The sequence below is a fragment of the Echinops telfairi genome, unplaced genomic scaffold (genome assembly GCF_000313985.2).
Source record: "Echinops telfairi isolate 266 unplaced genomic scaffold, ASM31398v2 ScPeMD7_7424;HRSCAF=8462, whole genome shotgun sequence".
In the NCBI taxonomy this organism is placed as follows: Eukaryota; Metazoa; Chordata; class Mammalia; order Afrosoricida; family Tenrecidae; genus Echinops; species Echinops telfairi.
Window position 1 is genome coordinate 41,921,694 of NW_022111324.1, and position 7,713 is coordinate 41,929,406.

The 7,713-nt window shown below is 47.1% G+C and overlaps 1 pseudogene; it reads left to right on the forward strand.

The window, feature by feature from the left end:
- Positions 1-1,351: 1,351 nt before the first annotated feature.
- The window catches only part of LOC101654887, a 116,237-nt pseudogene continuing 109,875 nt past the window's right edge, over positions 1,352-7,713 (forward strand).

Consider the following 7,713-nt stretch of genomic DNA (forward strand, 5'->3'; position numbering starts at 1 on the left):
AAATATAGAGAGCTATCTCTTTTTTTCTTCCCCTGGAGGTGTATGCTCTATAGAAAGAAGGAGACCAAGGAAGGTAAACTATCTACATATCCAGCGTGCATATTATAGGAACTGGATACTAAAAGCAGCCAGTACAGATGTACATAAATCGGCCATGTTCCGGTGTTGAGTTTAGCTCATTCCCTTGCCCCTTCCACAATGCTTTCATGTCTCCAAGGTTCTTCCTTTGGCTCCAGGCTATTCTTCTCTTGCTGGGAAGTTACCCTGCATATGCAGAGCTTGTTCTCTCCCTTGACGTGAACAAAGCCACCAAAGATACCATCCTTGACCTTCAAGCTGCCCTGCCCTTTCCTTACCTGCCTTCACCTCTCCCAGAGCACTTTATGTGTCTTGGTTCCAAAACTGACTTAGTTGGAGGACTGGACATATTCTCTAGAGTCTAGTGCAGGGGTCCTCAAACTTTTTAAACAGGGGCCCAGTTCACTGTCCCTCAGACCGTTGGAGGGCCGGAGTATAGCTAAAACAAACAAACAAACTATGAACAAATTCCTATGCACACTGCACTTTTTTTTTAAGGGTGGAGACAGACCCAGTCATGGACACGGTGGCCTGCTGGGTCTCCTTGCTTTATTAGTTTCCAGATGATCAGTTCAGAAAGTTAGAGGGGGGTGGGAGGGGGGGCAGCAGAGGGGGAGGCCCCCACCAGGAGCTTTGGACGTACTCTCCAGGGGCAGGCTTGGCAGGTACAGACTGTGGGACAAGACCTCCCAGGCCCCACCGGGGACTGGTAGGAAGACCATGGATCAGTGGCTGCGCTCCCACACAGATGGAGACCTGGGACTCAGGGGTTGTGCCAGGGGCCTGCATGCCCTGGTGAGCCTGGAAGGATTTGACCAGAGCGATTCATGCAGTGACGGGGCTGGAGCCGCGGACTGGGACATGGCCTTGTAGTGGTTGCACCTGCTCACACGACTTAGGGGGTCAGCATGGGCCCTGGTGAGGGTTGGAGCCCTTTTGGGAATTGGGGCTCATAGGGGTGAGACCAGACAGGCAGGGAGGGGCTGCCAGGCTGAGGAGAGAAGTCAAGGGTATTATGTCTTTCAAGACACAGACACCCTAAGACCAGAGTCCCAGCCTCGAGCCTCGGAGGCCAAGATGAACCAGCCCTCGGCCCCATCCTGGCACAGGGGGTAGGGGCGTCAGGAAACACCGCCCCCCACCCCCCATCCAGCCCTCCCTGCCTGAAGGTCAGTAGTCTGTAGTTCTAAAGGGGGGTGACCAATGCCTGTGGCTGCTTGGGGTTGGGCTGCCCACTTACTTCCCCTGGGAGGCAGATTTGTTGCCTTTAGGGATGAACTTCAGGGAGCTGCTGAATATTCAGAAGCGGGACTGCCCGCTTGGGGCCATCATTGAGGATCTCGTGGCCAAGCCTGTGGCCGCATGTACTGCAGGACACCTTAAAGGCATTAGGCTGATTGCGCTCAGGCCTCTTGGCCCACTGTCATCGTGGATGGTCTCCGTGAAGACTGGCCATGGGACTACTGCTCTTACTTGGAGCGGCTGGAGAACAGCTCGTGGTCGCACTTGGCACACACGAAGACAGCGGGTTCAAAGGATTCTGGAAAACCTTGCCCCGGAGCAGCTGCAGAAAGACATAGTGCCACCAGGTTCCCGTCCACGCTCACACTCCCACAGCTCCGAGTGCACCGACCCACCGCACATATCTTATTTTGAAGTTAAAAAACAAAACGGGCAAAAATGCCCAGAGGGCCGGTTAAATGTCCTCGGCAGGCCGCATGGGGCCCATGGGCCATAGTTTGAGGACCCCTGGTTTAGTGGGTTTTAAAGAACAGTGCTTCTCTTTGTTAAAGTTCAGACTTTTTACTTAAGCTCATTAGTAGGTCTTTGATCACTAGAGGCCTTTTATCAATGAGGTCATTCCATCAATGAGTTTACAAACTAGTTAATAGAGACCAGCAAAAATGTGTGTGTGTGTGTGTGTGTGTGTGTGTGTGTGTAATTTTCTGGTATTAAGAAGAAAAGCAATAGGATAATGAGATAGAGTGGAGGGTGGGAGGTCTAGTTTGGTTAGGGCAATATTTCCCAAAGTGGGTGATGCCACTCTCTGGGAGAGTGCTAGAATGATCCAGGAGGGTTGCAAACACCAGACCCCTACACTTTATCCTGGATTATGGGCTATAGTATAGAAGTTTTTAATTGCCAGAGGGGCACTGAGTAATGCATTTCCTGGAAAGGGGTAGTAGGCCAAATAAGTTTGGTAACCAATGGGTTAGACCAGAGGTGTCAAACTGGCAGCCTGTGGGTCACATGCAGCCCCAAGGTAATTTTTTTGTGGCCCACAGTGCCCTGAAATAAAATTTAACAAGGGACATGTGTGAACAGTATTGCCTCAATCTTCCCTAAGCGGTATTTTCTTCATAACATTTTTCTCTATTTTCATTTTATTTCAGAGCATCGTGGGCCACAAAAAATTACCTTGGGGGCTGCATGTGGCCCGCGGAACTGCCAGGTGGACACCCTTGGGTTAGACAATGTGTTAGGTAACCAGAATAGGGACCAGGTTGCCTACTGAGCATGCTCCAAATTCAGGCTCTGAGCCAGGAAGGGGCAGTACCCCTGGGTGTGCGGTACACCTGGATTGGCCCACTCTAGGCCAGGTGGGCTTCATTCAGCCAATGGGGTTGATCAGTACCATTGACCATGCCTCCCAACAGGGCCCTAAAAAGCCAGAAACTTGGAGCCCACCTGTCCGCGCAGCTGTGTCGTGGTCTCTTTTTCCAGCTGCTGCTCAATGGCCTGCAGGGTTCTCTGGCCTCAGGTTTCCACAGGTGGGGGTGAAGTGCCAGAAGGTGCCTGTGTAAAACCTGAAACTCCGTCTATCCTTTAAAAAAACCCACTTGGATCACAAACCAGGCTTCGGAGTGAATTCTTTCTCGTGCAAAGCCAAGGACTGAGGGATTTCTAACCCGAGAAATCTAGCAGATGCCAGGCAGATCATCCTAAGGTGCAGGCATTTGAACCACATCTAGAATAATGAGAAGGCAACACCTGTGTGAAGATAGAGGAGTGAAGCTTCTTAGCAAATGCAACTGTTTATGCAAGTGCCTGATGATGGAACAATCTCGGCACACCGAAAGAACATCAAGAAGACCAAAAAGAAGAAGAATTAAATAAGACCAATAACTGATAAGAGTCGTTGGAGATCGGCTCCGAGAGGTAGGCAGAGATGGAATCATGAAGCGTCTCTGTAAACCATGATAAAGGTTTTTATTCTACATGATGTGGGACCTGGTAAGTGTCCTAAGTGGTACAAATATTTTGCACTCAACTGCCAATGGAAAGTCTGGCAGTTCAAACTCCCTCAGCAGGTGCCAGGGCCCTCTGTATCCATAAAGATTAGCTTTAAGAAAACCCCAGACAAGAGTTTTACTCTGTAGCACATGAGGTTTCCATGAACTGGCATTGACTCGGTAGTAATGGGCTTTGTTGTTACAAGCTAGTAGAGGATAATAAGCAGAGGTGAAAACATGGGCGGTATTGCCTATAGGGTTGCTGATGGTTTGGATCTGGACAGGAAAGAGTGAATACTAGCTTTCTGGGCAAAAGGGAAGGACAGATGTGTGGGTCTGGAGTGAGATAAGAGCCAAAGTTTGGCTTTACACTTTTAAAATTTGAAGAGATGTCTCATTCATACCCAGCAGGTTAATGAAATTGACTAATATCCTTGTTGGCATTCCAAGTTCTGTTGGAATGTAACAAGTTACATTATGTAACTTGTTAACAAGCCAGTCATATCATCTTATAAGGATCTGTCCCGCCCTTCTTTTACCCAGAGCTAACAGGTAAAGCAGAAACATACCTGATCTGCATGGTCACACCCAATTGTTTGGTAAGCGGTTTCAAAGACGATGGCTAAAAGAGCCATATCAAGTAATTCACTACGCCCACCAACATATCCTGCAATCCAGGGCTTCAAACCAATTCAATGGATTCAGGCGTGAATGAGGCAGAACATACTCAGATTTATAAACGATGGGTGTACTGAACAAGAAACAACGGGAAAATGTCGGGCTCGAAGTCCTGAAATAGGCTACCTGAAAGAGGCATAGAAAGAGGGAAGAAAGAAGTTCTCTTTCAGGAACCTGATGTGTGAGATTATATTGTTGCCCAGTCTGTGGAGAGAGACATGCATTCAAAGTGACCAGCCCAGCCATCATCTTTGACTGGGTCAACTCTATTGATGCTGCTGCTTGTCAAAAGATTTGGTTACTATGCAAAGGACCCGCTGCCCGTGTTTTCTGGGAAGAAGATTAAGTTTCTAGCAGGGCATTGACCAGTACTTGTTCATTCTGGCTATCATGCTAGTCTACTCACATTTTACAAATTCAGGTCCCTTCCAGTTTTGACTGAACAGGGCCGGGGGGTGGGGAGGGGACTGGTTCAAAGCCATGCTGCAATCAGACCTTATGTCTTGTGAACATAGGGATAAACGTCTCCTTCCTACCCCACCCCCAGCATAATGGACGGCCTCGGTTACTGGCAGTTCCTGCTAGCAGCCCACACAGATTAGAGCTCAGGCTTTGTTGGATCTCTTTGCCCCGGGGCTATCTGGACAAACTGGCTGCGCTCATTAATGTGTTAGACAGAAGCTTCATGGGCTAAGGCGCCCCATTTAGTTTCGCAAGCATGGGATCAGGTTCATGCGGTCGGTTTATGAAACCATTAGGTGATACCAAATATTAAGGCATGCATCGATGAAGCTCAGGTCAACTTTGAAGACAGGCAGCGACACTGCTGGCAACCTCACTCTGCTTGTGCTCCTATTTTTCAGTCAAACCACAAGGAAAATAATAATGATGAAAGGTCAGAGCTGCTAACAAGTTAGACTGCTCCCGTGTATTATCACACCCCTTTATGCTTCAGTACCCTTTTCAACCCTCCCATGGATTAATTTACCTTACAGTTCCTATGCTTGGCTGCTGACTGAACGCTTGGTGGCTCAAGTCTACTTAGAGGCACTTTGGAAGAAAGGCCTGATGTTCTCCTTCTGAGATTTTGGCCACTGAAACCCCTACTCAAACACACATGGGGGTCTCTATGAGACAGAATCTACTCAGTGTCATCATGTTTGATTTTCCTGTAGCCTCACCCACCCGCCGACCCACTCTCCAACAGTGGCATGAGCACTCGGGCCGTGCCACCACTCAGGAAGCAGTGAGAGAAGAGCGAGCTCCAGTGACCCTAGCTGGGCTGACCCAGCTCTCATACCTGTCTGCTAGCCTCCTACCCAAGTGCCAGTGCCTATTCTCATACTACGGGACCTACAAGTGGCAGCCAACACTCAGCCAGTCTGCCCTCCAGCAGGGAAGAGAGACCTGCCCTCGCACTGCTGGCCCCTGGCCCCCCACCTGGCTCTAACCCTGCCAGACCACTAGCCACTGCAGCACACCCCAAACAAACTGCAAAAGCAAAAAAGAAAACACCAGAATGAAGCAAGCACACATATAGTCAATCAAGCAACCAACAAATCAAATAGCACTTAATCCCTTGGATATTGACAATATCAAATCACATAAAGAAGCAGGGCAAGGTAGCTCAAGCTAGTGATCAAGATGAAAGGCCATAAAACCTTTCTGCATAAGATAAATAATGCTCTAACCCATAAGCAATCCCAAAGACTTACCGTATTCACTCGAGTCTAAGCCAACCCGAAAATCAGCCAAGGCACCTAATTTTACCACAAGCACTGCATTAAAACTGTGCTGAAAAACTGCACTTATACACGAGTATATATGGTACATATAGAAGTTACAGAGATAAACACAAGAACAGGCATAACCATGAAAAACAGGGGAAAAACTCAAAGAGTTCAGGAAAACAATACAAGAGCAAAATGAAAAAGCAGAAAGTCAAAACATAACAATAAAACATCAGAAATAGAAAACTCTCTCTCTTGCCCTTCACTTTCCTCCTTGCTTAGATTCCAAGTGCCCATGTGCGGCTCATGTGGGCCTCTGAATCTTGGAGAGTTAGGCACCCTGCCATGTTCCCCTGACTTTGGATCCACATGACTCTACACCCACCAGCCTATGACCTCCCTATTTCATGCTTTGCCTTTCTGCATCATCAGCCTGCAGCCACCTGCTGAAGCCTCGAGCCTCTCCCAAGGAGACCGAGACTAGAGCAGCAGTGGTGATGGACTCAGAGTTGTGCAAGACCTGTGGGACATCATGGAGGAGACAATGGAGACAACAGTGGAACACCTGGGGGCAGAAGTAAGAAGAATCCTGCTGAATCTGCTGGAGGAGCTGTCCGCTCAGCCCACACTTCCTTGAAGACAAGCACAGGAGCTGGAAGCTTAGAGCTCCCCAGGGTGAGGCTCACTGGACAGCTCTTCTCAGCTTGCAAAGCCATCTCACCCCCTGCTTTTTGTAACACTGCGTGGAATAGAAGCAACTCCTTTGGCCCCTTTTGTGTCTGCAGGCATAACGGCCGCTTTAGCCCAGCATCTACTCCCATGCTCTGAGGTATGCATTGACTCCAGGTTCAGATCTAGGAGTCCCCAGAGTTCAGCGCTTCAGCTCTCTTTATTTAAAGAGCAGGCAGGGCAGGAGCTGGTTCACAGAAGTGAGGGATTAATTGGAGAGACGGAGGGAAGTTTTTTTAAAATACAGTCTTGACATCCAACGGGACGACAAATGAACACAATAAAATCACCTGAATTTGAATCTGCATTGTAACACAATCTTCATAAGAATCACATTCAAGATTTATTTAAATAGATCTCTAACTCCCGTAATAAAAAGCACCAGTTTAAATGGAAAATTCCGTGGTTTCTAATATTTCCACAATGCAGTGCAGCCATCACCACTATTGAATTTCTGAACACTTTCATTACCCTAAACCAAACCCCCTGACCAATTGGGGAGATGGAGGGAGATCACCATTCTCACTTCCACCATCCCTTGGCAACCACTAATGGTTTTCTTCTTTCTAGGGACTAGCCTGCCTTGGATAGTTCATTTGTATCTGCCTTCTTTAGTATAATGTTTCCAAGAAGCATCCATGCTGCAGCGTGTATCAGTAAATCATTATTTTTATATTTGAATATTTCATGGTATGGATATAGCCATTTGTTTATTCGTGTATCAGTTGATCAACATTTTGTGTTATTCCACTTTGAGGCTATTATGAATAAGTGTGCTATAACCTTCATGTAAATTTTTTTGAGTAAACATGTGTTTTCAGTTCTCTTGGAAATATGATGGTAAGTCAAAAGGTTTTGCTATTAGGATTCCAGTTCATACATGCATGCACTTATTCTGAACAAAATATTCCAAACATCGCTCTGTGGTTAGTGCCTGGCTACAGGCAAGTTTTCTCAGGAATACACTTAATCTTGTTAGAATGACTAAAAGTAACGCCTAATCAAAGCAGTGACTTCTGAGGGCATCTGCTGTACTAGTTCTATTTTTTTTATATTATAATAAAGATTTTTTTAAAATCATTTATTGGGGGCTCATACAACTCTTATCACAATCCATCCATCCATCCATTGTGTCAAGCACATTTGTATATTTGTTGCCATCATCTTTCTCAAAACATTTGCTTTCTATTTGAGCTCCTGGTATCAGCTCCTCATTTTTTACCTCTCTCCCGTCCCCTCCCTCCCTCCCCCCTGATAATTTGTAA